Source organism: Salvia hispanica, chromosome 2, assembly GCF_029641045.1.
Source record: "Salvia hispanica isolate PSC_SH4W2 chromosome 2, Shi_PSC_v1, whole genome shotgun sequence".
Classification (NCBI taxonomy): Eukaryota; Viridiplantae; Streptophyta; class Magnoliopsida; order Lamiales; family Lamiaceae; genus Salvia; species Salvia hispanica.
This window is the reverse complement of record NC_142693.1, coordinates 55,746,099-55,754,100: the sequence shown is the minus strand read 5'-3', so window position 1 is coordinate 55,754,100 and position 8,002 is coordinate 55,746,099.

Below are 8,002 nucleotides of genomic sequence, written 5' to 3'. Positions count from 1 at the left end.
TGTGTAGAAGTGATTGTGTACAGATTGTTTTCCATGATACCACGACAGATATAAGAGCCATCTTTCTTAATAACACAATTGTCATTAAAAGAAATCGAATATCCATCAAAAGACAATTTAGAAACTGAAATTAAATTTCTTCTAAAAGAAGGTATCAACAAAACATTCTTCAAAATAAAAAATATATCACTAGAAAAACGTAAATAAACGTCTCCCACTGCAACGGCCGCCACTTTCGTAGCGTCGCCCAGCTGGACTTCGATCTCACGATCATGTAACCATCTTGTCACCTGCATTAAGTCGGGATCAAAACATATATGATCAGTTGCTCCAGTATCAATAACCTAAGTATGAGTAGATATCGAAGCCAAACATGACTCGACTACTAGAGCACGGTGCATACCTGTAGCCTTGCCCTTTTTAGGAAAATTTGGCTTCCAATGACCTTTCTCTCCACATTTGAAGCACTTTCCAGTTTGCTTCTTGTCACTTCTCTGTTTCTTCTTTCCCTTAGCAATGTTAGCTGCCACTAAGTTCCGTGCCTTTTTCTTTCCTCTTCTAGGCTTAGACCCAGAGGAATTAGGCGCCAAACTTAGCATGGCTACCTTAGCTTGAACCATAAGGTCCTCCGCCGACTGAAGTTCAGTGAGTAGCTCAGCCAAAGTATAATCCCGCTTGTTCATCTCGAAGTTGAGCTTGAACTGCTGGAAGCTAGGGGGAAGACTCTGAAGGATTATAGTAACCTGGGACTCAGGATCGATCGTCCCTCCCAAAACCTCAATCTGATTGAGGTGGCTCATCATCTCGAGGACATGTTGCCTCACAGGCGTGCCTTCCTTCATAGACTTCGTCATGATACTCCGAAAGACTTGAGACTTAGCTGTTCGATTCTGAGTACCAAACAGATTTGTAAGATTTTGCATAATCTCGGCGGCAGTCGCCATGGCAGAATGCTGATGCTTGAGTACTGAAGACATAGATGCCAACATGTAGCACTTAGACATCTCATTCGTCTTATGCCACCGTTTATGCGCATTCTGAACTCCCACCGAGGCGTTAGCCGCGGGGACTGGAGGTTGTGGAGTAGTGAGTACAAACTTGTACTCTTCAGCTGTGAGAACGATATCCAAGTTTTGTTTCCATTCTATGTAATTTTGGCCCTCGAGTTTGTTTTCTTTGAGAATGGCAGAAAGAGGATTAAAAGACATCTTGACGGATTTTATTGCACTGCAAACAGAAGATTTTACTATTTGTCATAAACTTATGTAAGGAAATTGAGTAGATTAACCATAGAAATTTTCAAAATCTTACAACAGCAAAATTAATAAATTGTATCCTCCTTTGGAGGTTAATACGCATCAAAACTTTGGCAATTTTACTGGTCACAACACCGACGCATCAATATCTTCCTCGTCAACACACCTAATGTTGCCTAAGCACGACCATCAGATTTAGCATTACAGAATTTTATTTCTACAACACACTCCCATAACAATGTTCATGCGCTGATAACAAAAATCAAGCTATCTCATAAATTCTGATTGAACCCTGAAACTTGCAGTTCCTTAGGATTATTGTCCCCACTTGGCAGGTGGCAATAATATTGGGAACCACTTTCTAGTTCATTCTATTTATTATGTGAGAAGTCCACCCTTATGAACTTACTGTTTTCGTAGGATTATTGTCCCTACTTTGTAGGTGGCGATAATATTAGAAAAGCAGCTTCACAAAATTTTGGCAGTCCAACCGATGGAGACCATATATAAACTTTTAGTTCATAATTATCGCTTAGACATTTTAGTTATGGTTTTCATTAATTATCCTTTAGCCTTAAGGCAGATTAAGACTAATTAAATTCTGTTGGTAATTAATTGACTGGATAATTAAATCTTTTATTATCTTTAATATCTTAGTTTAGGAATTATTAATCTAGAATTTAATTCTTATTCATGTCATACTATAAGATATATCTAAAATAAAGTACATTATTTATAATCTTTATTAGATATGAAAAATTAAATTCATATAACTTCCAAGTTCAAGATTAGGAAGAAAATTAAATTATATTATTTAATGTAATCTTATATATATCTATCTTATTATAGATTCTAGATATATTATATTTAGGAACCTATTAAATTATTCTTATCTATATCATCTAGGATATAAAATATTCATAGATATAGAAAATAATCCAAATATTCCTAAAATCTAGGGAAATCTTCCCAAAACATTTTATTTCATTAAATAATATTATTTTTAATGATTTCTATTAATTAATCAATTAAATAATCATTAAAATAATCTTTCGTCAATATCTTGCGATTCGAGGTTTGCACGAATCTACACGACGAAGATTTGAACGTATCCTCCGGAGACACTCGCCGGAGCGGCGAATTCGCCACCAGACCGCCGCCGAAAGGCGCGCGCGCTAGGCGCGCCGCTTCCTCCCTTCTTCCTTCCCGACGGTAAAACCGCCGAGACTCCCTTGCTCCGCCGTTTTCCGCCAGCCATGCAGCGAAGGCCGCACAGCTCCTGCGTACTCCCTCCACTCCGGCGGTCTCGCCACAACCAGCAGCCGCCGAAGATGGCTTGGCTGCTCTCGGTTTCGCACCGCTAGGGCTAGGGTTTCGGCGGATTAGGTTTTAGGGTTAGGGTTAGGGTTTTCCGGCGTCTCAACGGCTCTCGGACGAGCCACCGTGCCATGATTCGATCGCGCGTCGCAACGGATTCCGGCTAGGGGTCGCCAGTCGAGACCGGTGGCGTGCACGAGCCCGTGCTCGCCAGCACGTCGCCGCGCGATCGACGCCCCTCGGCTCCACTTCGTCGTCGGCGATCGCCGAATCTTGATCGGGGCCGGCTAGGTTTGGCGGGCTTGGCCGGTGGCGCGCGCGAGCCCTTGCTCGCCGACGCGTCGCCCCATGTCCGTCGCCCTCGGCTCCCACTCAAATCGTCACCCCTACTCCGATCGCATCTCGTGCGTTCGAATAATTCAAGTTCTATGATTTGAATGTTCTTGAGTTCAAGATGCGTAAACAAAAATAACACAAGAACATGCTTCGTAATCAAATAAGACATGCATACATGAATTTCGTGAAATTTAAATCCAAATAATTAGAGCCAAAGACTGGCTTTGATACCAATTGATGGTGCTGGCAGCGGAAGCGGTCGCATAAATAACAATCACATAATAATCAGATCTATTTAGCAGATTATTTAGACCAAACCTATTCGCGTAATTATCACATGTATCATGCTCATAACTTGAATTGATCATGCTTTAAGAATATTGAAACCTAAAACATGCTTTTCTACGGAGTAGATAAATACTAAATTAATTCTCCAATGAATTGAAGATGGCTAGCTTCTTCTCCACGTGATGCTTTGAGTACTAGACCACAAATCTTCTCTCTGGTTCCCGAACTGTATCCCAATATCGGGCTGATCTTACTTGAATACTAGGACTTAAATAAAGAAGACAGAAGAAATCCTTTTTGGAATAGGAGAGGAATTCGAAATTCTCTACAGCTTAGGGCTGAAAATTTCAAAAATTACAATAATTAAAATTGTGTTATTTCTGTCTCCTTTATTCTCCTATTTATATTAAGTTCTTTTTGAGCCCAGACAGGGATCTATGGAAGGTTTTGGATATGAGCTCATCCAATTTACTTTTTTCTAATTAAATTGAACCCACAATTTAATATAAGTTATAATTGGAATATTACGAGCAGCCACTACAGAAGTAATATTGAACTCTCCTCATCCAAATCCGAAATTAAAAGTAATCCGGGTTTCCGTTTAACTTTCATTTCCTGTGCTTAAGATTAAAATGTCCATTAATTAATTAATGTTTGCTACTGACGTAATTAATTAACTTTTTATTAATTCCAAGAGTGGACTTAGCATGAAACACTTATTTATTATTCATAGAGTAATCAAACTCCAACTAGGTAGGTTCCGAATAATAAAACCTTGTTTCGCGCTCCTCTTGAGGACATTATCAAACGAGACTCTCCTCGTGCACGATTCAATATAATAGCAATCCTAGCACCGCTAGATATTGATCACCACTACCCAATATATCAGGATTATTGGGTTACGAAAAACCCGCACCATTTGATAAGTCAAAGTAGTGCATAATCAATACCGTATGCTCAATGCTAACCTACATTGATTAAGAAACAAATATTATCAAGACCTCGCCTTTCAGTAGATAGCCCAAGGCAAGTCTTGCTGTTAGATCCGTTCAGTGCTATACCACACCAATGTCATCTTATTTCAGTAAGGCTTAGAAATATGCGGACTGACATTGCAACCTTTCTCGATGGATAGTCAAATTCCATCTAGGTTGTGAAATTCATCTTTTTCTTTGTTTAGAACTGACCGTGTTACCTTAAAGTGGACGACGCCCACAACCGGTCTACTAAAACAAAGACTTAGACTTTGTTAAGTTAACTTATACATTTAAACATGCATTAACATCCATTAAATGTAAAACATAACAACATTATGACAAAAATAATCTGTTTTATTCCTTGGAAAATAAAATAAGAGTTTTACAGTATTCAATCACTTGAAACGTGATTTCTAGTATACAAACTCTAATAGTATTTGAGTTGGAGTTTCACGTATCTAGAGTTGCTGTTTACGTTGTGCATGATTATGGCTGCTTACTTTCTGTTTCTGCATCCTTTAGGTCTAGTAGCGTAGATCTGTTAGTTTAGGCTTTAATTTCTTGTTTTAAGTCTAGATCTAAAGTTTGCTCTGTTTTCATGGTGTTTAATTCTCTGTTTTATCTGCTATTCTCGTTTGATTCCCGAAGAAGATGAAGTTGTTGGTAGTTAGAATCAAATCTGCTTTATGTCAGTACTTTTCAGCATGTACTTTGCTTTTTCTGCATGTCCCCTAGACCCTGTTAGTACGATCTGCTTTGTCTTTTTACTTTTCTGCATGCTTCCAGACCCTGGTAGTTTAAGGAAATTTGTCTTTACTTTTCGCTTTATGCTTGCCTGTCCAAATTAGGAAAGTCTGTTTAGTTAAGTTTACTCCAGTTGTATTAAAACTTTAGAATATCTCATTTCTCCAAGTCATGTATGTTCCGTACGTTCTCAGTTCTTAGACCCAATAGGTAGAGTTAAGTTTTTCTATCTCTCAGACCCAGTAGTTTTAAGTTCTCGACCCACAAAATTGCGTGGCAGCAGCCAACCCCTTTTCCCAAAACATTCTCAAATGCAGTTTCGTAACACCTTCGTCCTCGTGGGATCGATCCTTTACTTCCCTGTGCTAAGTTGTAGTATAGTGGGTTGAGGTTTTTGAAGGAATAGAGTGCACCCAACGACCCCTTTCTGATAGTTTCATGATCTTCTAGCCTCTGAAGTCTAGTCGAATCCTCTGGACCTGTTAGATCGAGTGACATATCACACACAAACCGCACGTCTACCCTCTCTTCAAATGGCGCCGTTGTCAGGGACTATGGTGTTATCTACTTGATTTTGTTTCTATGACACTGTAAATAGCTTTCGACTTTCTTCAATTTTCTGTTTTTGATCGTTTTCTTTTGTCTAGGCATGATTTCTTATTAAATGTGTTTCCAAGGTTGAAAAAAAAACCAAGGCTGAGTTAAGAAGGAAAGCTCTCCAGTTACATATGACTGAAAGTATGCCTATGGGGCTAGGGAGTTTTCTCATTCTTTCCATTTTATGTTTATTGGTTGCATTTATATAGTCCTTGGATACTTTAGAAGCTGATTTTGTAAATACGTTTAGTTGAGTTTTAATTCTTGTGAATATTTTTCAAAAAAAATCCAAAAACATTTTAAAGAACATAAAATCTTTTTGAAAATCCAAAGGGAGCGGGGGCGGGGGCGGATGGAGTCGGGGCGCGACAGCAGGTGGCCGTCGCCTTCTTCCTTCCTTGCGGGCGGCGGGAACTGCTCGAGCCAGCGTTGGGGCTACCCAAGTTATTTCCGGCAAGCTTGGTAGCCACATTATCGAAGGCGCCGTCGGATAGGGCTACCGACCTCGACCGTTTGCTGGAGGAGCTGGAGGAGGATGCTACTACGCCGCCCTTATACTTCGGATGTAGGCGCCCCTCCTGCCAACAATCGAGGTACTTGAATGCCTTGAACTCCATGCGTTGGTAGGTCGCCAAGGCGATAGTGATGATGTCGAGCTCGCTCGTGCCGCTCCCCGCCGACCGCTCTTCCTGGAGGTAATACCCCTGGAACTTCCCGATTGCCTCGTTGCATCTGAAGAGGCAATTGCGTACCATACTATCATTGCGATAGATGGTTCCCCTCGGCCGGGTTTCATTGTAAAGACGAGTGATGCGCCACCAATACTGTAACAGCCCGCCCTCCTAGGGTACAATAAATGCGGCGGCTGCTACCCGAAACCGACTCCAAAGAAGTAAACACAGACTAGGGTTTCATTTAAAGAGTACTGACCAAGAGAATTGAAAGGAATATCAGAGTATTTAATGCAACAACTTAACCTAGAAGTTCAAAGGAAGATAGATATCATAAATGATGGTCAAAACCTTAAGAGTACGACATAATACCCAAGACAAAGTCACGAGAAAAGGGCTAAGGTCTCAAACCGAAGGCAAGATGCTAATACTCCAAAACAAATTCATAAGTGTATCAAAATTCAGCGGAAAACGACCAAGAGAAAAGCATAGCTATGTATGGTGACACAACTACACTTAGAGTTCAACATATCCATATTAGTTAATTAAGCTGCTCAACACCCGCCACCGCTCGTCATCATTCAACCTGCACATAAGGAAAACACATGCAGGGCTGAGTATTTTGAAATACTCAGTGAGCTCGTTGCCAAAACATTTTATAAGTTATGCCACCCTTACCAAGTGAACTCGAGTTTTAAGCAGTTAAAAAGAATATCACGAGTATCACAAAATATATTTTCATAGACTGGCCAGTCAAAATAACCTCCCATTTTCTCATCAAATTAACAATCACAAACATTCCATGGTGCGACGAAAGTGTGGCCACACTTTTCGCCCACGAGACCGGCCAACTAGCAAGGACGGCTCTTGATCCCATTGTGTACACAGCCTGATAGGGCTTGCGGCCCATACTCAGACCCGAATTCGTATAAGCATATCCAACAATCACATTTAAACAAACATAGGCATGGCATAACAGTTAAACCACCCTTATAACACCGAACAACATTTTGACAAAATAAAAGAGAGTTTTAAGAGTAAATCCCACCTCGATTGCTTAGTTTTCAAGTAGTTTCGCTTTTCCGTTATCCGGTTTCGCAACCAAAGTTTCACCTTTTAATCACATAGGCACATATCACCAATTAGGTTCAATACTACTCTTACTCATGCATGTCTCATTACTTTTCCCTCTTCCCAAAGATTCATCTTATCATTACTAATTAACCAAGATCATGTTTATCACACAAGATTATTTAGCCATCAAACACACACTACACAACACAACAACACACACACACGGCACACACATACACACGCCACACACACACACACGCCACACACACACATACACGCCACACACACACGTCACACATATATATACATGTTCCCACATCCCTTTTTATCCCTCTTTCACTCAACCAAGATGCATGAGGGTTCAAGAAGACCGATTAATCGGTTAGAAGAAGAAAAAGAAGAAGTAGAAGAAGAACAACATGACTCTTAAACAAAAATACCTTTTTGAGAAAAACGATCGGTAGGAAACAAGTATTAGCCTTGATTCTTCAAAGTTCTTGGGTTAAACTTCAATTCTTCTTCAAAAGATAGCAAAATATTGGAGTGTAGAAGAAGAAAATTGGGAGAGTGTATGGGATGGGGGGGGGGTGCCGGAAATGTGGGGCTAGGGTTAGGGGTTTTGGTTCTTATTTATAGAGTTCAACAAGATCTTTAGGTAATTAGAATAGAATATTTGGTAAGATCTCATTCTACACAATAAAATAATATTGTGAAGTAGGGAAGAAGAATTAACAAAAATAGA